The sequence below is a fragment of the Melitaea cinxia genome, chromosome 24 (genome assembly GCF_905220565.1).
Source record: "Melitaea cinxia chromosome 24, ilMelCinx1.1, whole genome shotgun sequence".
Taxonomy (NCBI): domain Eukaryota; kingdom Metazoa; phylum Arthropoda; class Insecta; order Lepidoptera; family Nymphalidae; genus Melitaea; species Melitaea cinxia.
Window position 1 is genome coordinate 7,146,718 of NC_059417.1, and position 22,569 is coordinate 7,169,286.

The 22,569-nt window shown below is 32.4% G+C and overlaps 1 long non-coding RNA gene across 1 annotated transcript; it reads right to left on the minus strand.

The window, feature by feature from the left end:
• Nucleotides 1-10,394: 10,394 nt before the first annotated feature.
• LOC123665643 lies at nucleotides 10,395-12,039 on the minus strand. Its single transcript, XR_006745090.1, has 2 exons — nucleotides 11,812-12,039; nucleotides 10,395-10,608 (listed from the first exon to the last, which is right to left on the minus strand). It is a non-coding gene; the product is annotated as an uncharacterized LOC123665643 (long non-coding RNA).
• Between the last annotated feature and the right edge of the window lie 10,530 nt (nucleotides 12,040-22,569).

Consider the following 22,569-nt stretch of genomic DNA (forward strand, 5'->3'; position numbering starts at 1 on the left):
AGTTTCAAACAGATAATATTTCTTGATACAACAAATTTGCGACTAAACAATTCTAATGTTTTTGATACAAAAAAAAAAAAAAACTATTAAGAAATTGTCGTATTTGGTTAATATGTATTAATTAGTAAATAACATTTTTCATAATTATATAATTTTTTGATTTTGTATTAAAACAAAAAAAACTTAGTAAATGGTGAATAGTTTAATATTTTTTTAACCTCACAAAAAGAGTAAGTTCTCAATGCAAATTTGTATTTGTTTTTCTACGTGTTGTAATGATTTTAATCATTTTTTTTAACCAAAAGCTCGCGTTGGTCGTCCTATTAAATTTGGTCGAAATCTGACGAGTATTTTTTGAGTTATCCCTAGTAATGCGTTTTCAATTGACTATTTCTTCGACTACTAACGTAGTCTATGTAAATTAGTAGTCTATGTACTTGTCGATGTAAATTGAAGTCGATTGTTTGTTGTTTTGCGAGCAAATACAGTGATCTTTTTTGCAAATATCAATAACCAGCCAGTTACTTCTCAACTACAGTATCCCGTTCATCTAGTTTGTCTAGAAACGGCTTTGCGGTCTTACGTTTAGAAACGGTTCCTACACATTATGTCTTCCTAGTCGTTGACACGTTATTTTATCGGTTACTTCGATTATTATTTATCAAAGAATTTTTATACGGATAGTTATATTGTTTTTAATTCATTTGACAGTTGGTTTACTAAAAAATGAAACTATGACGGCCTATTTTACTAGTTGCTACAAAAGTTTATCTCCCAAAAAGCCACTGATAGGTTTTATCAGCGGAAAATAAGACAGCCCTTTTATCCTGTTTTATTATTTATAAACGATGACTTTTGGATTCACAGACAGAGGAAAGGAAGAAATATTTGAAGATTTGGGTGAAGTTTAACCCTACTAATTGTACATGCGGTTTTGGCCACGAAAGTCTAGGATAAAACATAAGTAAGAAAATTAAAAAAAAGTATTCTTTACTTTCATTTCTATTACCGCTTAAGAGTTTTTATTTCCCATAAGACTTCACATATCAATAGAATTATTATCTATATTTCTTTCCACATCGAGATAGAAATAGCATACGATACTCTCTGAATAGCTCAGTTTTCCAGACACCATCATAATTTCCTATATCGTAAGCAACTCGCTTCCTCTTTCCGTTTCTGAGAAAATGCGATAAACGAGATCTCGTTATATATACCACGACTTTTTATATTTTAATTACTCTGATACTCTGTAGCAATGATATTATTTATTTCCTAACTATTAAATATAACTAAAAATATTATATTTAGAAGTCACTATACGTGTGCGTCTTCGGTGCGACAAAACCAGCCACCAAAAGCGGTCACCAACCCGCGTGGTGACTATGGGCAAAACACATAAGTTCATGCCATTTTTGGCACGAACTTGGAGACATAATATATATAACACCAGACATAAAACAATAACTTTTGATTGAAATTTAATAGTTATCAAATTTCAATTAGCTTACTCGCAGTGGAGCAGCGTAGTTGATTAAACTCTGAATTCTTTTTTGTATAGAGAAAGAGTTTTTTGACCATCAGTGGGACACACGCGTTGTACAAGTTGACGTGAAAATAAATTCTCGTAAACATTTCCAACACTCCTTTGTAATATGAAGTTAACACTTTATTTAACAACTTAAGCAATATTTCTTTCAATCCCTTGTTTATTTAGTCATTTCAAAATATGATGGCAACTCAACAAAAAAATAAAAAATAAACAATTAGAATTTCAAAATAAATACTCCCATTGAAATCACCCCTTCTGTTGCACAGATGTTACAATCAAAAAATAAAATATGGATAATTTTGCAAACACATGTTGTGGGTTACCGCACATTACTCTGAGTAATACCTAATTTTTAGGAGTGTTACACATTATAAGAAATATTCTTGACAAAAAACAGGCATTATTTTCCTAAAAGACGAGAATATTGCGTACCCTAAAAACCATTTAACTCAATAGACAAGATATATGTAGGAAAACAAAAATCTACAATTTCAACAAAAAAAAAAAATCAACTTTTGGTATCTTATTGTACTAGGACTATAGGTAAGTATATCAACAGTCACAAGTCCTGAAATAATATTGCGGATGCATGGCGGACGCGCATGCAAACAGCGTCGTCTTACTTCCTAGTTTGAAATATAATAGTACTTTAATGAACAATAATTAATGTATACCATATTGTGTGTACAATTGCACAATATCTATATATTTATAAAAATCTCGTGTCATATATTTGTGCGGGCTAATCTACGAAACTGCTGGACCGATGTCAATGAAATTTTGTACAGATATGTAGTTTTATCCAACTTAAAATATAGGCTAGATTTTATTTCGTTTAATGACTGCGATATTTTTACTGGAAAATTAAAAAAAATATTGCGGTACGAAGTTCGCCAGGTCATCTAGTAAACTTATAAAATTAAACTTATATAACAACACCACACATGTTCAATTTAAACACAGCATTCTAATTTACTATGACTTAATTGGCCAAGGGGTGTTGCTAACCTAAATGACAGCGATGACTCACTATTTTCTTAACATGAACAGACCATACTTAAGTATGTAGGTAGGTATGAATGTCAGTCAATCAAAATCAGTACATATTGAAAATAGATCAAAATATATTCCATGTTCAAATGAGCTTAGTAAACTATCAAACATTACTGTTGATCTACAATATCGAAATAGACGTAAAATCAACATAAACAAGGTTGATTAGATGATAACTGTATGAGATGATTAATACAATGTGTATCTTTCTCACAAACCGCACCAACTGTTTATACACAGCTAGATAAATTCGAATTATAATTCGTCTATTAATTATATTATTTGTATTTGGAAATTTAAATAAACTTTAATGATATACAATACGAATATATCAGACTAGCCCGTTGGCGCAGTTTGTAGTGTCCATTGTCCATAGTCCATCTTTCTGCTTCACGATTTGCGGGTTTATTTTACGCATTTTAATTGCTTACTTTAGGAACAGACGACCGTGCTCGCATGTTATAAGATGCTGTAAAACTTTTGTGTATTTTAAGTTGGTTAAAATTACAAATATATTGTGTAAAGCGCTGTGGTTTAAAGTAGACAAGCAAAAAAATAATCTAATCAACCTATATGCCATTGGTCATAATCAAATTTATTGGACTTGTAATAGTTCCGAAATATCGGGAACTAGAAATTACCAACAACTAAAAGCTTGGTAAATTTCCCATTTCACATGTAAATCATAGTATATAATAATTGTATATAAAAAACCAGTAAGGCTCAAAAAGTTTGACTATAATATATCCCACCAAAAACATTTTCATGTAAAATGTTGCCAAGACGAGATCATATGGCTCGCACTGTCAAAAAGTTATCAGATCTCATGTAGAACCAAGCTTCTAACTCTACACGCCCTAACTCTGCAAACCCTAACTTTACAAACTCTACACCTTAGTCAAAATATGTGACTTGGCCGTTTCGCTACCGTCACGTGGGCGTAAGGTGAAAAATTTATTCACTGTTTATTACGTTTCTGTTATACAATAGTTCTATTAAAGAAAAAATAAAAAAAGAAGAATAATTGATATACATATAATAAAAAATAAAAAGAAAATATACATATATATAAATGAGCCAGGAAAGTCGTCATCTACAACATCGGCAGCCGGTAGTAACGAAACGGCCAAGCCACATATTTTGACTAAGGTTTAGACTTTGTAAAGTTAGGGTTTGCAGAGTTAGGGCGTGTAGAGTTAGAAGCTTGGTTCTACATGAGATCTGATAACTTTTTGACAGTGCGAGCCATATGATCTCGTCTTGGCAACATTTTACATGAAAATGTTTTTGGTGGGATTTCACTTATTTTTGTAAGTTGCTTATGACAATATTATAGCTGCATTTTAGCTCCGACACATTTTATACCATAAATATCATCCAATCTTCACAATATTCGGTTTAAGCACGCTGTTTTTGATTTTATGTTGAACTGATATGCAAACGGTGACCCCCGCCAAAACTTAAATAGCAAAATTACAAAATGTAAATTTTCGACATAAACTAATAACCGATTTTTATTTTTTATATATTTTATTATTATTATTAATAACAAGGAGTCCCTATATCAATTTTCAGATCTCTAGCATCAAAATTTGCGGAAGTCTCATACAAACTTCCATCTCCTAGTTTAAGGGGTTGGGGGGTAAAAGTTCCAAGTTTTAGAATTTTTTTGTTGTTTGTGTACTAATACTAGCTTACATACCAAATTTCAGCTTTCTGGGACTTCAGGAAGTACTCTATGAATTTTGATGATCATCAGTGAGTGACGAAATCGGGGTTTTTTAGGTATCAATAAAATCTAAAGTATAAGAGCTATGCAATTCAAACTTTGTATGTTTAATAAATCTGCTATTGACATCATATCCCCAGAATTTTGTTTATCTGGTATAATCCAAACCCAAGTTATGAGGGTTCAAAAAAACGACGAAGCGCTTCGAGAAAAGATAGGTAGTGCTTTTCGTTTTTTTTTTTTTTTTTTTTTTTTTTTTCGTCTTGGCGGGGGCACTACCGTGCCCCCAGATAATAACTAACATTATAATTAATATCAAAATTAACGCAGGTGGAGGAAAAGAATATTCTAGTCAATCGTATAAATTGAATAGTTCATTACACAGTTTCTATTTATACTTTCTGTATAAATAAAATAAAAACGGGCTATAATTAGAGCCAGACTCTGAATACAAGTAGGTAATCAGAAAGGATAATCACCGCGCAACTAATTAAGAGAAGGACACTTTAATTACGACGACGCTTCGAGTTGCTCTGGAAAAATCTTGGATAGGAAAAGTTAAAAAAAAAGTACTTCAAAGTTGATCCTGTAGATAAATGATGGACAGCTGTTTTCATTTATTGTGATTTACGTAAAATACTCAAAATATTGTTTATTTAATTTCTTAATAATACGTGACAAGTTATAAATCTGCTTAATGGATAAAATTTTAAAAATTATCTTCTTTAATATGCTAAAGATAAGTCGCGATAGATTTGGCTGGAAAATTTCTTACCAGGCTATATTATATTTCACAACCGCCATTCAAATCAGATTTTTTAAACGAACTTAGTAGTTAAATTTTTACTACCCCGTTCTTCCATCATATCTGTTTTTTCTGGTAAAATATGTTGCCTAGAATTTTTGATGCTTACAATATTGACGCTGGATTATTGGAACTGGCATGCGATGACATAATTGTTGATGTCAATCATAAGTGCTGACCTATCTAGGTTTGCATTCGAGTCGATCTTTCGATTACCGCAAATAACATATATAGGTAGGTACTTATACTGTAACGAACTGATGAGGATTTTCTTCTAGCAATATATTAGAGGTTTCTAGAATCTTAATTTTCTATTCTTTTTTTAGAAAACCTAAATTGTGAAGAATTATATCGGCAACCATTCTTCATCGACTCGATACCTGTTTAGTAATCAGATTGACAAATGGACTGTATGGCTGATAAAAATAACAGTAATTTAATTTTGGAAAGTCTGAAATTGGCATATATTATACACTAGCTGTACCCTGCGCGCGTTGCTACGCTCATGCACAACACTTTGCTGAAGATCATTATATAATCAAATGCATAGTTTACGATTCTATAAAAGACATACAGAAAAACATTTATTTTTATATATATAGATTGGCATTATGGTTCATGGGCAATAATTTTGTGTCTTATTCATATGTTGAATGCCACCCCAATAAATAGAGCCTCGCTTCCACTTTGAAAATAGTAACAGTAGCTTAATTTTTTAATATGATTTTCTAGTGGTACCATATATTGATAATTACCATAAAGCTGCAAGAAAATATATTAATAATAGTATAGCAACCATGAAACCATGTCCAATTTTATACCGTAACGGTTCATTTCAACCATGGATTTCTAACCGATTGACCTTGTAATGCCATAGCCGACAATTATAATACCATAGTAAATCGCTGCTATAACCAATTGCATATTTTCTTCGCTCGTGCATCCGTGAATGTATAATTCTATGGATGTTATTAAAGTGTTCGCGTCAATGTTATTTAATAAGGCCTACTGTTAAAAAAACTTTCTTGTGTGTCTTGTTGTTGAATCTTTGTTAGGAATTATGTTACAGCTGTTACTTTCAGCTTTGTTTGATGGGAAATATTGACGTCTAAGTACTTTTAGCTTATCCAAAATGTGACAGGGTGGTGTAGGTCGCATTGATATTCGTCTTTACAGTTACCGTATGAGTCACTGCGTGACGTATTCATCATCATCATCACATCACCACTTCAGACTATCGGAGTCGACTGCTGGACATAGGCCTCAATAGTTCGCGCCAAAAATGGCGTAAACTCATGTGTGTTGCCCATAGTCACCACGCTGGGCAGGCGGGTTGGTGACCACGGGGCTGGCTTTGTCGCATCGAAGACGCTGCTGCCCGTCTTTGGCCTGTGTATTTCAAAGCCAGCAGTTGGATGGATATCCTGCCATCGGTCGGCTTTTTAAGTTCCAATGTAGTAGTTGAACTGTATTTTACAGCTCATAAACTTGACTTGACCGCTCCTATACAGGCTTTCAAACACGAAGAAAAATCAAAATCACTTTTTTAGATCCTGAAATTAGCATATATATATAATTACATAATCCGCTTAATTATGTTTTAGTTAATTCATTTATAGGATCAAAATTATTACTAACAGGTCTAGTTGAGAAACGGTAATAATGAATTTTATTGCTTGTCAGTGAAATAAATCTGCTTGGTTCAGCGTGTTGGTAGAGTTGCGAAACGAACACGCCTGCGTTGGCGAATTGAGTGGAATTCTAACTTATCTCCTGCTTACATAATAATTGCGTAGTTGTCACTAGGTATCCAAATAATAATGAATCCCTGAAATGTAAATACACGTATAACCGAACCGAAAAACTGGACGAATATGTATAATTATATTTTTGTTATGTCCGTTATTATCAGGGCAAATTAAAAAACAAAAAAAAAAACAAAATAACAAAATCGAAATATTCAAGAAAAAAAATTGCGGCAATAACTCGCCGAGACAGCTCGTAAATAAAGTTCATATCTGACGCACCATGTAACTTCTTAATAAGTAACATCTTTTGTCGTTCATGAAAATGTAATTATGGAAATTTTGTTCCACGACACTAAATAGACATTTAAGGATTTGAAATTCGAAATTTCAAATCAAATTGGACGCAATAATCAAAAACGTCAACTTTGTGATATGCAAAAGAAGCACCTTTTGTGATATTGGTGATTTTAACACCATCTATATTATATTATTTGGACTATTCTAAACTTGTTTAAAAGTATTCTTTACATTTTAGGTGCAGGTTTTTTACTAGAAATGTAGGTTCAAGATCCTCTATGACGCGGTTTTTGTCTACACGTTTATGTTAACAGTTGTATTTGAAAAAATTGACAATTATAAAGACTGCTGATAGAAATGAAAACTTAAACTTTTAGTATTAAAATTTGAAATTTCATGATGTTTAAATTATCAACATCTTAGTTTTGGAACCTTTTACTAAATCCTTTTAATTTCACTTATAACATATACACAGCACTAATGTTGCACAATACGTCAGCCGTATAGCTACAAATATACTGCTGTAAGCATGTCAGTGATCGAACGCACGAGATTACACCCATCCAATAATTGAAAAAAAAAACAAAAAACCCGCCTGCGTGAAAAACAACTAATAGAAAATCAACTGAAAAAGCTGGAACAAGATAAAAATCCAATATGCACACAAAGTCAGCGAAATAAATAGAAAAATATCAAACATTTTGTGCTGTACATTTAAAATATATTAATACGGTAGTCCTTCGAAACTTTATGCAACGTCGTACATAACATGCAGTCGGAGACATGCACAAAGAGAGAATGATTTGACTTATCCTTCAATTTCATGCCTCCGACTGCATATTATCTACGACGTTGCATAAAGTTTCGAAGGACTACCGTATTAATATATTTTAAATGTACAGCACAAAATGTTTGATATTTTTCTATTTATTTCGCTGACTTTGTGTGCATATTGGATTTTTATCTTGTTCCAGCTTTTTCAGTTGATTTTCTATTAGTTGTTTTTCACGCAGGCTGGTTTTTTTTTTTTTTTTTTCAATTATTATTTTATTTATGTCTTTTTAGTCAGACAAATTACGTAATCGGTTCAATTCATTAAAACACTTTACATCATGTGGTTGATTAAGTAATTTTTTAGGGTCAAGAGAACTGATAGCAAGCCCGGAGAAGGATCTCACTCTGCTCAAAGCAACGTAAGCCTGACCTTTAGCAAATAGGTGACTGCTTAAGTCAACAACTATTAGTTTTAATATGATGAAATTGTTATTAAAATTATTTGTTTGTATTTGGTATTATGTATTTGTTATTGATTTTATTGATGTAATTGTAAATTGTTGTGACATTTATTAATTTTTATTTGTAATTTTAATTGTATGTTTTTTTAACCATTGTATTTTATTAGAAAGGCTATACACCCCGAAGTTGATCGCCTAGGAGGCGAGTTTGGCATGGCATAGGCGTGGGAAAGAGCAAAGTCCACATTTTTTAAATTTTAATATTGTATTTCTTTATTAGTATTACGGTAATAATAATCATGATATACCTTTTTTAAATCCTTGTATTGTGCCCTTCAATTTGATACCCATATTGTAGTATTCGAGAAAAAAAAATGTTTTTCATTAACTACAATGGCTTCGCGCAGCCGCCATGTTTGATTTTTTTTTAATGTCACCTATCTAAGAACACTTGGGCAGCTAAGACGAACCTAACGATACCTCAATTATGTAAATCCGTTCAGTGGTTCTGGAAATATGAGGTAGTAAAGAATATTACATACAAACATACATACATACATACAAGATACGCGCGAAAATCATAACCCTTCCTTGGCAGTCGGGTAAAAAGCGTCTTGCGCGCGCCTCTGTTCCACGCGGACGAAGTCGCGCGCAGAAGCTAGTATCTAATAATGCGCATTTACATGACTACCAACCTTATTTTACTTATCGATATAATTGAAGTTGTTTTTTTTTTCGTTTGCGAGTAAACACAATTTAACGCGCACAGCACACGGCCGCTGCGCGTACGCCAGTCATGAGCATGTCGGTGACCCCATAAGATTTTCCTCTACCAAGATGTGCCCAACACGGATAAAAAAGTTTTCATTTCAAAAATACATTTACTTCCATCTTATTGTAAAAATCTTTAAGGATAGCAGCAGTCATGTGTAATATAATATATGGCATAACAATACTGTATTTAAGTTTAATAAAAGAATGTCTTCTACAATTCATTATCAGGTTCTGTATATTATTTTAATCTAAATCAATATACATATAAACGAATAGTAGAAATGTATGTTTGCGCATAACTTTTGAACGTCGGCACCGAATTACATTTTAATTTTGTATCCGTTATTGTCAGAACAAAATTTATGTAAAAGAAAATTAAAAAAAAAACGATGTTTGCAAAAATAAATTCCAGTAAAACTTTGCTGGTCCATTACATATATAGTTCAGATATTACATACATACATATAATCACGCCTCTTTCCCGTAGGGGTAGGCAGAGACCACTTCTTTCCATTTGCTACGATCCTTACATACTTCTTTCGCTTCGTCCACTTTTATTATTCCCTTCATACATGCTCTTCGGTTTAGGGTACTCTTGACCTGGCCTTTTTCTAAGACGTCCCTTATTTGGTCACGGAACGTCCGCCTAGGTCTACCCCTTCCAATCATTCCATCCACACTCGCCTTATACACTTTTTTCGTAAATCGTTCTCCAGATATTGCTACATAAAACATCAGACTAGCACAAACTATGAAAGCAAAGCTATAAACTTATAATTTCCACACCAAGACTAACGTTGTTTATCAAGTGCAAATAGCATTCGAGACCAACAGGTTTACGCGTTTTCCGAGGCGGCGAGGAAACAAACACCTATGTGTGTTTGTATACCTACATAAAAACATATCTTGAGGTGAACAGCATTTTAATTAAGGAAAGAGGCTTTACAATATCATGGTATAACTCGTGATGTTCAGTTATCCCAAAAATGTTAATCAATATGATAAATTCGACAAGTTTCAAACCTGGCGACATTAGTCGTGGAACCAATGTCGGAATTACTCCATCAGGGAGACCCTTAGAGTTTCCTCTTTAATAACAAAGCCTCTTAAAGAATAAGGCCAATATTAAGAAAAGTTAAGTGTCGCTTTACAGCGCTTTTAGCTGAATTAGTAAGATGTGGGGTATAATAGTTAACCAGTATTTTGTATATCAATTTTTTTATTAATAATAGGATTCATTTAATATGACATTTTAACTTTTAAATAAGTTCTTCAGGAGTTCACTCCAGTCGGGTGTCGAAGCTGACAAAAACTTTTTTTCCATCAGAATGTACGAACAACAGCTTGACCCAGAAGTCTAAATTGATTGTCTTCTCATCGATTTCTTGTCGTAAGGCTATTTGGTTTGGATTCTCCTGGAAAGAAATGTGATTTTTCTAACTCTCTCGACTATTTCTTACTATACATTAGTAAGTATTTGGTCACACTTCCTACAAAAATTAAATAATTAAACCTACAACACGTTAGCTAAGCTTTTAATAAACTAAGCTTTAATAAGAATATGTTATAATTATATAAGAATATATTATAAGTTATTTAATACTTTTTTACAATGTACATATGTACATGTTTTTATTGTGCATAAGCAGACATTTAATTAACAATATTTTTAATTTTCCCAATAAAAAGCTATACCTATCCTATATGGCATGTGGTGTAACATTAAACCAAAAGGGAAACCAAAAATTACTACAGTAATGAAACGCAGTACAGTAATGAAGCTAATTGAAAAATGACCTTAAACACGAAAAAATACACGCGAGTATTTTGTTTTATACTGGATGTTTTTAGTATTTTGTATAAAAATACGTAATTATATAAAAATAAATGTAAAGTTTAATATTATTTTCCACGTAACATTTAAAGGAAATGCAATTTGATTGCGTGGATATTGAATAACTTGGGTTGTTTCTTGGTAATATTAACATTGTGAACTTGATAGTTGTCGAGTGATAGCTTCAAGTTTTATGTGAACACTGACTTTCGTGATGATTATTGTAATTTTATATTTAAAACGTCATCGTGTGACACTTGCATTAAATATAACTTTAAGAGTTAAAATAAAATAAAAAATATAATCTTCCTCGCTTTGCTTCAGCCTGTTATATCCCACTACTGGGCATAGGCCTCTTTCCCCATACAGGAGAAGGATCAGAGCTTAATCCACCACGCTGCTCCAATGCGGGTTGGCGGATATATTCCCTACTATGAGTAACGATCGCTATCAGATGTACATGATAACAACCGGGACCGACGGCTTAACGTGCTCTCTGAGGCACGGTGGGGAGACCCACAAAGACTGCACAAGCACCCAGACCCCGGCAAACACATGTATGACCAATAGAAATGTTTGTCATGTGCGGAGATGGAATCCCCACCAAATAATTTAAAGCCAACAAAAAATCTAATAAAATGACAAAAACAAAAACATTGCCATATATATATATTTAAAATTATCAATTAAAAAATCCTACTGGGTGCCGTGGAGTGGGAAGCGTTTATTTATTTCTTTAAATAAAATGATTGCTTAGCTTTAAGACTAAAAATAAATTTCTAACATTTAACGGTTCCTGGGTAGGATTTACAACCACGTTGGCGGTCTGGACCCCGACACAACACACACAATACACAAACCATATCAAACATCTCATGACTATCTATATGTGACCTATAAAAATATTTGCCATGAACGAGGTTAAAACACGCGACCACGAAAACCGACAGCCAGTACGATGTGCCAACTGCCACACATCATCTGATGTTTATTCTCACATATCTATGTATGTTATACTCACAGATCACGGGGGTGATTCATGGTCATACTTAACTAGTCGTGTCCCGCTGTGCCACTCACGTGTAGCTTATACTCGTTACACTCTTCCACCTTTAAATTTACAACTCGAGCCCGTATGTATCGTGCAGTGATCTTTTATAGCCTATAAACATTTCTCGTAAAGGTTCAAGATTTAGACATACAAATAAACAAAAAACCTTAAACTTATCACCTATAATTTTTTTTTTTTATAATACGTAATTTCACTTTGATGAATAAGTTCTTAATTATCTTTTAATTCTTTTTAGTAAGTATATCTAATTAAGTGCAACCCTACATTGCTAATACATCCAAACAACTAACAAAAGAATAAAACGCTATTCCAGTTAGAGTTACTTGTCAATGAAAACAATAAAATACACTCTACCCTCTCTTAATACCTACCGAATATCAAACCATTATAAAGCAACCAAAATATAACTAATTCAAAACAAATTAAATCATAGTGATAAGATTAAGCATCTTAGATCATGCATCCCAATTTTAAAAAACGAAACACTTAGTCACTCCTACCATTTCCTAATACCCGACCTACTGAATACTAGATTTCAAAATGCAACTAAAAACAACCAAAAATAAAATGAAGTTAAACTAAACACTCAAAACCTATTTTCAAGGTAAGTCATCTTTAAGCTTTGAAGACGCACAAATCGATCATTACACTGCTACGGTACCATAACAAACGGTACCGAACATCAAAGCTGTAAATTCTGCCACTGCAGCCCTGAGTCAATACACCTATTGTCCGTTACTTAATACGTTACAGCGACTCACATAACTCTGTATTGATTCGATACACTTATATTTTATGGGAATGTTACTTATTTTAAATAACTTTACGAAGAAAACTAGTAATAGTTATATTTGTACATTTTGATGTACTTGTAATGTTGTAACACATTAAATTTTATATCTCCTCCCGCCCGTTGCACCGACGATCTATGTACGGAAGATTGCCGATGAAGGCTACTCGTAAATGAGGATTGCGGAAAACCAGGATGTCTGGCGTGAACTTGGAGAGGCCTATGTCCAGCAGTGGACTGCAATGGGCTGTTTATTCTGTTTATCTGTGTGTTTTTCATTTTTATGTGTCTGTTTAAAATTGCGTCTATAAATTTATTGCGATGTCATTATTTTGTACTTTATTACACACTTAATGACATACAATATCAGAGGCTTATTACAACAATTTCACTAATTTAAGATTCTCTAATAGTCCTACAACTATGCTAATGCCTTTTTTCGTATTAATTAAGATTATATTTCAATTATTTTTACTAGGCAATAAAACAGCATTGTGGTATAACAGATATTATGTAAGCATAAATATTACTTAAAACTATTCACTATAAAACAATACAATTGACGGATATTAAATCATAAAACGGATAAAGTCAAGAGAGAAGTCTAGCTTGATAATTAATTAGCTAAATCATGGTAAAAATCTTATTCACATCCGGCGCGTCGCTTTTAAGAACTCAGCCACTTTCTTTTACACGTATTTTTCTAATTTTCTACCTTGTAGTTCCCATGGATATATAAAAGTCAATATCTTTGAAAGATTTTCACTCGAGAAAAGGTAATTATTATTTGTAGTAGGGACTTTTAGGACATTGGAGGGGAGGCTGTACCTGTTTTTGTGCATATGAAATAAAGCAATATTTTTTTGCAACAACTTATCGTAAATGGATAGCATTTTAAGTACTATATACTCAAACAAGAAAAAAAATGATAATACCCAAAATAACCAAAAATATGTTTGATATGTTTATTGACGTCCGTTTACCCTTGCAACAGTGCGAAAGACATCGGGAACTCAAATTGATTCAAAATTTTGTACATATAAATCATAATATCCAGGTATAAAAAGTAAAAGAAATTCAATTTACCATACCTGCTATCGTACGCCAAATTACAATTACAAAAACATTCAATTATAGGTTTTCTTGGAAACCCCTCTTCTTCTGTTCTAAAAAACTAAAATAAACCAAAGCCATTGGTCGCCAATTCATTATAAAATAAACTGAAACGTACAACTTTCATAAATTCTTAAATACTTACTTGCAATGCGGTCACCTACTGGAGTAAATACTTAAAGTAGGTGTTTAGTCACACTCTGTTTACGATAAAACTTATATTAATGCTCTGAGAAGATAACCCAGTTTTTTATGATATATGAAGCAACAATAATAAGCAAGGTGAGATGCTATATTATCAGTAACTGCCGACACCGACTACCGACAACCTCAAGAGCGATTAAAGATTTCTTAATACGCTAAACAAGTAAATTAACTATGTACATGTGAGCATATGAGAATAGCGTGGAGTTTTTATAATTATACTGTTTGTAGAGATGTAGCAAATAATAATTATATGGACGCTTAGTATTGGCTTATACTCGTATACATGTTTGGTTTTTATACAACCTTGGTTTTAGGTCCTAAGTAGTAAAATTTGTGTCGATTTTCTTCTATACAATTTGTTATTTGTTTTCAAAATTAGGAGTATAAATTACGAAAAATTGAGGCTTCCGTTAAGTAATATCTATATATCGATCATCATTTACATGGTCAAATAATCATCATCTACATAAATGTCTGAAACAAAAGAATGTGCGTTTTACTATGATTTTATTATGATTATGATTTTTTTTATGATTTTTATATGATTATTAAATTTTCGCCAAAAAAGCGATGTGATTATGGTAATATAAAATAAGGTTATCGAACAATAAATTGAATAATACCACAAAAGTGGTACTCACCACTCAATGACAAATCAATGTTTACAAAACTTAAATAAATGTTACACAGTGTGTATAAAGTATGCTAAGTAGAAAATTACGATACTTTATCACAAAAGATGTTCAACGTTCTTCGTTTACAGTAGAGGTGCCAACTTATAGCGCAAGGACATAATATACACAATATGATTTCTGATGGTTTTATTGTAATTCAAAAAGATTTTGTATTTTCATAAGGCTCAAATTTTGAAATTATTAAAAATATTTATTTGAGGATTTGAAGTAAGACTATTTCAGATTTTGAGGAGGATCAGATTTACAGAAGGTCGCAGCCAAAATGTGAAATTTGTGTGGTGAGTAAGTACCTAAAGTTCTTGGAAAATTTAACAGCAAGGATGGGTAGTGAACGCGCTTACGATGCTCCTAGTGTTGTAAGGCTACGGTACATGTTACCATTAGGCAGGTCGTAAGTTATTTTGCTATCCTAGCGGTGTATACAAATGTTACAAAGATCTAAAACCATATTAGTGTCGCTCTTGTAATGTCATATCAGAGATATAATACGGTTATAGTTGTCATTCAATGAAAATATACTCTGTGATGGAATACATTTCATATAAGCCGAAAAAATCGATATGATATTGGCAGCCATTTCACTCATTATCACGTTTCTTTTGGTCGGATAACCCACAAACCTAGGTGATAATCTATTATCTAGATTGCCTACCGCGAGTAAATATTTCAAATAATATTACTATAATATTTTAAATAAATTTACATGGTGTAAGTGTTTTCGAGTTTTTTTTTTTTCTAATTGAGGATAAAGGTATCTTTCTAGTGTTAAAATTACAAAAGTATATTTTTGACAATTTTCAAAACTTATCAAGTGCACTTTTCCTTTTCTTCATCTGCTATCTCTTTCTGCATTCATCATCTGCTTTCATACATTTTGCCCATTCATTTTCATTTCCGATTATACATATAGATTGCTTGAAGGATTCAGTCGACTCAGTTGGTTGTTTTGAAGTTTTAATTAGTATGTCTCATATAATTTGAACAAATTGTAGATTGATAATTAGTTATATGTATAATCTATCCTGCCTCTAAGGGACGTATTGTTTCAAAAAAATTCTGTTAGGTACAGTAAATATGTGAAAGTTTAATTGTTATGCAAACCACAATTCTGCATAGATTTATCGATGCAGCGTTATTCTGAATTGCGTAAATGTCGGGTCAGGTGACATCGTTTCTAGTAATTTTATAAATAATATGCATATTGTATTTTTTGTGTAAAATATCAACATAACAAAGTAGCCGCTATGTTGAACGGGTTTTGATGATGAATATATTTCATAATTAATGCCTATTTTTTGTGATTATAAATACGCGCGATTTTTCCCGCGTTTTACCAGCAAAGTCATCAATTATGCCTTTTTAATAAGTTATCAATTTCACTAATTCAAAATTCAATATATACTGATCTGTGTCATCGAGTCATAGCATGTTTTTTCACATCAAACCGAAGAACGATGGAAAAACTCCGATATAAAATGTTAAGTTCCATTGGGGTTCCATTGATAGATCTATCTGGGTCAAAAAATGCCCAGATGATAATGGTATTTTAACGTATCAAATTTAAATAAAGTATTTGGAATTACTGTTTCAAACACACAATAGTTTGCAATAACTTCCCATCAATCATCGTTTTTTGTTTGGATCTATCTGGAACTTTTAGCAGGGTTTCTAAGTTTTTTCAAACATTAGTTAAAAAACATATCCGTTTCTTAATTTAGAACTAGTCAAACCGCACCGCCTAGTCCGTATTTTTGTTTACTGTTTTTATCTAATAAATTATTACCTCGTGTTTAATAGTTTAATCTTCGTTAATATGTAAAATACCAGTCTCACAAGAATATTTTACTTATCGTTCCTATAGAGACCATGATAAATATGATCAAACATGTAAGGCATATTTATGTTCCTTTAAACTTTTATATGTGACCTTTTTCAAATTCCAGTTCGAATGACCCCTATACTAAATAATAAGAATATTTAAGTACTATCAGTTCGCACAATGATGGACAGGTAAGCGGGTGTACATGATGCGCACGTGTCTTTTCTGTTAGTCCCCCTTCAGAATGATGTAGACGAATATCTAGCTATTCATGTTTATTAATATTTTGGAAACATTTACTTTTCTTACAAAGGAGAAACTGTTTCCTTCTTCTAAGTTTCGTTGGCATATGCTTCTTATATGTTAATCTCAAAAAAAAAAAAATTACTACGAGCACGAAATATTTATAATACTTACCTATGTTTATAAACATATTTTTTTTTAAATTAAATCAATGATTTTAAATTTACGCTTACGCGCGCGCTATGCGCTTCCGCCTGTAATATCCCACTGCTGGACATTGGCCTCTTTCCCTATTTAGGAGAAGGATCAGAGCGTAATCCACCACGCTGCTCCAATGCGGGTTGGCAGACATTCCCTACTATGAGTAACGATCGCTATCAGGTGTACCTGATAACAACCGGGACCGACGGCTTAAGGTGCTCTCCGAGACACGGTAGGGACACGAGACCCACAATGACTAAACAAACACCCAGACCACGGCAAACATCTGTATGGTCAATACAAATGCCTGCAATGTGCGGGGATCGAACCCGCAACCGCCAGCGCAACAGCCACAAACCGGTGCTGTGACCGTTGCGCCAACGCGTATTCGAACGCGTTGTTCGTTGAAGTTAAATTTGTAATTAATGTTATTAAGGTGATTTTATTTCTTGTTTTTTAAGGGATAATCGAAATCCATGGCTTTACCGTTCCGACATCATAGCTTATATATCTATTAGCCTACAACTATTATTGTTTATAATCCATTTATAATTTCTGGGGCCAAAATATTTATTTGAAAGGCGCGTAAAACACTCGAATCCTTTCTATTTATTAAAATATAATATTATAACACAAAATTCATAAAAATAAATTATCCTTACGTTAAGAAAAAGTTAAAAGTTGTTACTTTCTATACGCATAATAAAAATAGAACAGAATAATAAAATGTATTTATATATATATATATATATATATATATATATATATATATTGTATTATTATTATTATAATATATATAGCGCTACGTAGGTACTACGTACTTGTGAACATATTTAAAAAATGGCGGTAGCTTGTAAATTTAAATTATAAAAAAAACTATTTAGTTTATTCGATTTAAAAAAAAAAGCTAAAAGTCATAATACAGAATAAAAAGTCTTACTTATAATCTTGCCTTGTCAATCGACGTTAATTAATTTAATGTCGTTTTCATCGAGTGCGTTAGTCTAGAAAGTTCGACAAGAAAAGGAAAGTGTTCGTACTCGACTTACTAACTTTTTCTTCACAATACATAGTAACATATTATGAGATAGCAGTACATGACATGTATGCATGACACGTATTGTTTACTTTGTAGCTTCGTTTTCTTATAACCGATGATTATGTTATAATGACTTAGTAAAAAAATAAAAGATTTAGAGAAAAACTTAACAAGAGTAAAAGATTAATAATTATTTCTTTTTTACAATTTTTTATACATTACTGGCTGTAATAACGCGTTAATTTGAGGACTGTAATAAAATCATAATAAAATCGGTAAATGGATTATAAAAACACAAAAAGAATTTTTCAATTGAAACCAGTAGTTCCTGAAATAATCACGTTTAAACAAACAAAAAACTATTTAATTTTATAATATTAGTATAGATTATTAGTATCTTTATAAAATTTCTCTTAAATATTATTTAAAAAAATGATGCACCATTATATGCATATTTGTTAAAAAAATTACAAGGATTCAATGCACTATCTCTAAGGTGCACTGCCGTTTCAAGCTATATAATAATAATAATAATAATAAAAACTATAGGATATCAACATTTTTGCAAGAAAGTAATTAAATAATAGAAGATGACCAAATTAACGATGAATAAATGAAAAAAAAAATATAGATAGATAAATAATTGAAACTCTGTATCTCTAATGGATATACATAAATAACTGAAAATCCTGTCAACAAATACTTTGATATAACATAATTGTGTTTGCTCGCAAACGAAAAAAATCCGACTTAAATTACATCAACCAGTAATACAACGTATGTAAATGAAAAATTACTCAATTGAACACTCATTATTAGAGACATCAAAAAAAGTGCTCGTCAGATGTCAATCAAATTTAAGTTACAATAGAAGCACCATCTTTCGATTAAAAAAATAGTAATCAAAATCGGTTCACCCAGTAAAAAGTTCTGACGCATAAAAAAATACAATCTAATTAACAACCTCCTTCTTTTTGAAGTCGGTTCAAAAGAAAATAAAATACACAATCTACAGTAAGTAGGGACACGATCGTAATATCCAATAATTAGCATATTACATAATTTTCTACATAAAATTTTCTATTTATCACCGTGGGACTAAGATAATGTAATAATTATTTAGTCATTAGCTAAATGAACTAATTTTACTATTGACACTTAGACACGTACTTACATACATTAAGCTTATGCTACGTGATCTTTGTTTAAACAATTTCATTTACCGGCCAAATAGCAAAGTAATATATAGTTTCCGTTAAAAAATAAATACTTATTCTAAGATAATTTGGATATTTATTTATTTATTTACACTTTTTTGCACACCAACACAAAAGTAACATAAATTTAATTAAGTAAACAAAAATAATAAAGTTGCATCAGTTGCAACAGGCGGCCTTATCGCTAAAGCAGCGATTTCTTCCAGGCAACCTTTGGGCAGAGGACTAGAACTGATTGTTAGTGGGGATAGGGGTGCAAAATATGTACTATCAGACATCTTCGACAGACGTCTGTGTGTGTTCGTGTTGTTTAAAAGTCGGTTACTTGAATAATAATAATTTAATATACATCCAAGATTTTTTTTCTATTGTATCAATGAGGTGTTACATCGATACATATCATTTGTTTAGTCGATTATTTCTGTAAAGGTATGTATTTCAAGTTCGTTATATTTACTACGCATTTCTTACTTTTTCGCTCAAACTTTATATTAAGTAATATTAATAGTTCAGTTCCTAAGCAATTTTATTTGAAAAATCATCACAAATCAAACAATTTCATCCATGAAACAGGTAAAGTTTACATTATTGGATAATTGTTTGCTTGTATGCTCTGATAGCAACCATATTTAAATAAATAAATAGTTGCAAAGCGAATTCGCGTAGGCTCTGAGTTGACCGTTGTAAATCCTTATTGCGTGGGCGCCACTCCATTCTTAGACAGGCGAATAACTGTAAAGCTATAAACATTATACCTTTTAACTACAAACTGTTGATTTATTTTATTATTATACAGTTCTAATCAACTTAGATATGGTGTTAGGCTGTTTTTTAACCGACTTCAAAAGAGGAGGAGTTGGTTTCGTGTGTATTCGCGGACAACTTCGTCATTTATGAACCGATTTTGGTGATTCTTTTTTTCTTAGAAAGAAGATATCCCAACGGTGGTACTATGATAAGGAAACCAGGATCTGATAATGGCATCCTAGAGAAATCGAAGGAAATCTTCGAAATTCGTTGTGATGACTAGTGCGTTTGTTAATTTTTTCGTCCACTTACGTTGTATTACTTTTCGATGTAATTGAAATAGGTTTTTTTCGTTTGCTAGCAAACACAATTATCTACATTATATTTATTATTAAGTATATATTTTCTGATTAAACTAATTGTTTTAACTGAGGTAGGGCACAGCAGGAATTTCCTGCTCAAAATATGGAACAGCCCGACTGGGGTAGTACCTCGACCTTACAGAAGATCACAGCTAAATAATACTGCTTTCAAGCAGTATTGTGTTCCTGTTGGTGAGTAAGGTGACCAGAGCTCCTGGGGGGATTGGGGATTGGGTCGGCAACGCGCTTGCGATGCTTCTGGTGTTGCAGGCGTCTATAAGCTACGGTAATCGCTTACCATTAGGTGAGCCGTACGCTTGTTTGCCGACCTAGTGACATAAAAAAAAAAAAAAAAAAAAAAAAAAAATTGTAATTTTTGCTTAAAGTAAATACTTGTAGTAAACTTTTGTACTTGTACTTGTACTTAAAATCTCTTTCCATAGAACATTTGGAAAGTAGGTATTACATAGAGTTGATAGAATACTCTCTTGTAGAGTTAAAGCTCTATGAATATCTACAGGTACCTAATCCGGTCTTGTATTTATAAATACTAGCAATCCGTTCCCGGGACTATGTATAATTTGGCCGGTTCTGTTTTCTCTTATTATATATACTTACCCTGTGACACTCAGTGATAACGTAGCATTCTCCTCGTTATTTTTTTTAATTCAGTCCAGAAATTTTTGGGTGTACCCATTACAAACATATAACAATCAAGTTTTTATGATATTAGTGTACAATTATAGATAAACGGTTAACTATCCTTAGTTAACAATAGTCAAAAGAAACAATTGTCTTACATAAAAACGCCTACCCGTAATAAACACGTCGGTACTTTAATAAAACAATAAGTCACAATATCATTATATAAATTAAAACGGTCAGTAGTCCATTTTAAAGTTAATTTATTCACCAATGCGTAGGCTACACCACTATAGCAGTGCCTAAATTAGCGAAGCCCGCATTTAGTATCAGGATATTTGTACGGGTCAACAACTATTTGGAACAGAGGCACTTGCTTCTGTACCTCCATAAATAGTTTGATATTTGTATATTGTTACAGTATTTTGTAGTTATGTAAATGTAATATTTATTTACGTTTACAACTCAATGAACTACATCATAGGTTTGTGTAAATAAGGGTTGAGAAACTTCTAAAACGCTTTATCTGCTCATTTCGTTGGCAGGGATAGCTGGAAGTTTTCCTTGTATTAAAAAAGGTTGATTAATTGATAATAGTAAATTTTGGAAGCCTTTGAACTAAACAATCTCTATCTCTCCTATTTATAATTTGTGTGAACATTTTAGTAAATATTTTTTTTTTTATTTAATATGTCTCCGTTTGCAGTAAAGTCATTTCCTATGCACCTAGGTCGCCTGGTAGTGATCTCAGAGAGAAAGCCATCTTACCAGCCTTAGTACCTTTCGATACTTTGCTGTACCTGTTCCTTTTTTCAATTTAGTATTTTTGTTTTGGTGAAAGATAAGCTGTGTGGCTACGGCAATAAAGAATATAGCCACACCCTCTCTTCCCGTGGGTGTCGTATGAGGCGACTAAGGTATATAACACAGTTCCACTACCACTTTGGAACTAAAAAACCGACCCATGGCGGGATAACCATCGAACTACTGGCTTTGAGATACACTGGCCAATGACGGGCAGTAGCGTCTTCGGTGCGATAAAGCCAGCCCTGCGGTCACCAACCCGCCTGCCCAGCGTGGTGATTATGGGCAAAACACATGAGTTCACGCCATTTTTAAAACGGAATTGTGGAGGTCTATGTCCAGCAGTGGACTGCAAAGGGCTGAAGTGAGTGAGTGAGTGAAAGATAAAGTGTTTTATTATATCTAATATGTTTATTATATAGAATCTCGTGGATTCCTTGACAAACGTATTATAATAACCTATTACTTCTAGAATTCATATAATAATAATGAAATATTTCCTTGTTACAGACGGTTGAACAGGAGTGATAGTGGTCGTCGCTGGTGTGTGAATGATGATCGCGCGCGCCGTACAAAGCCGCGCCCGGCATC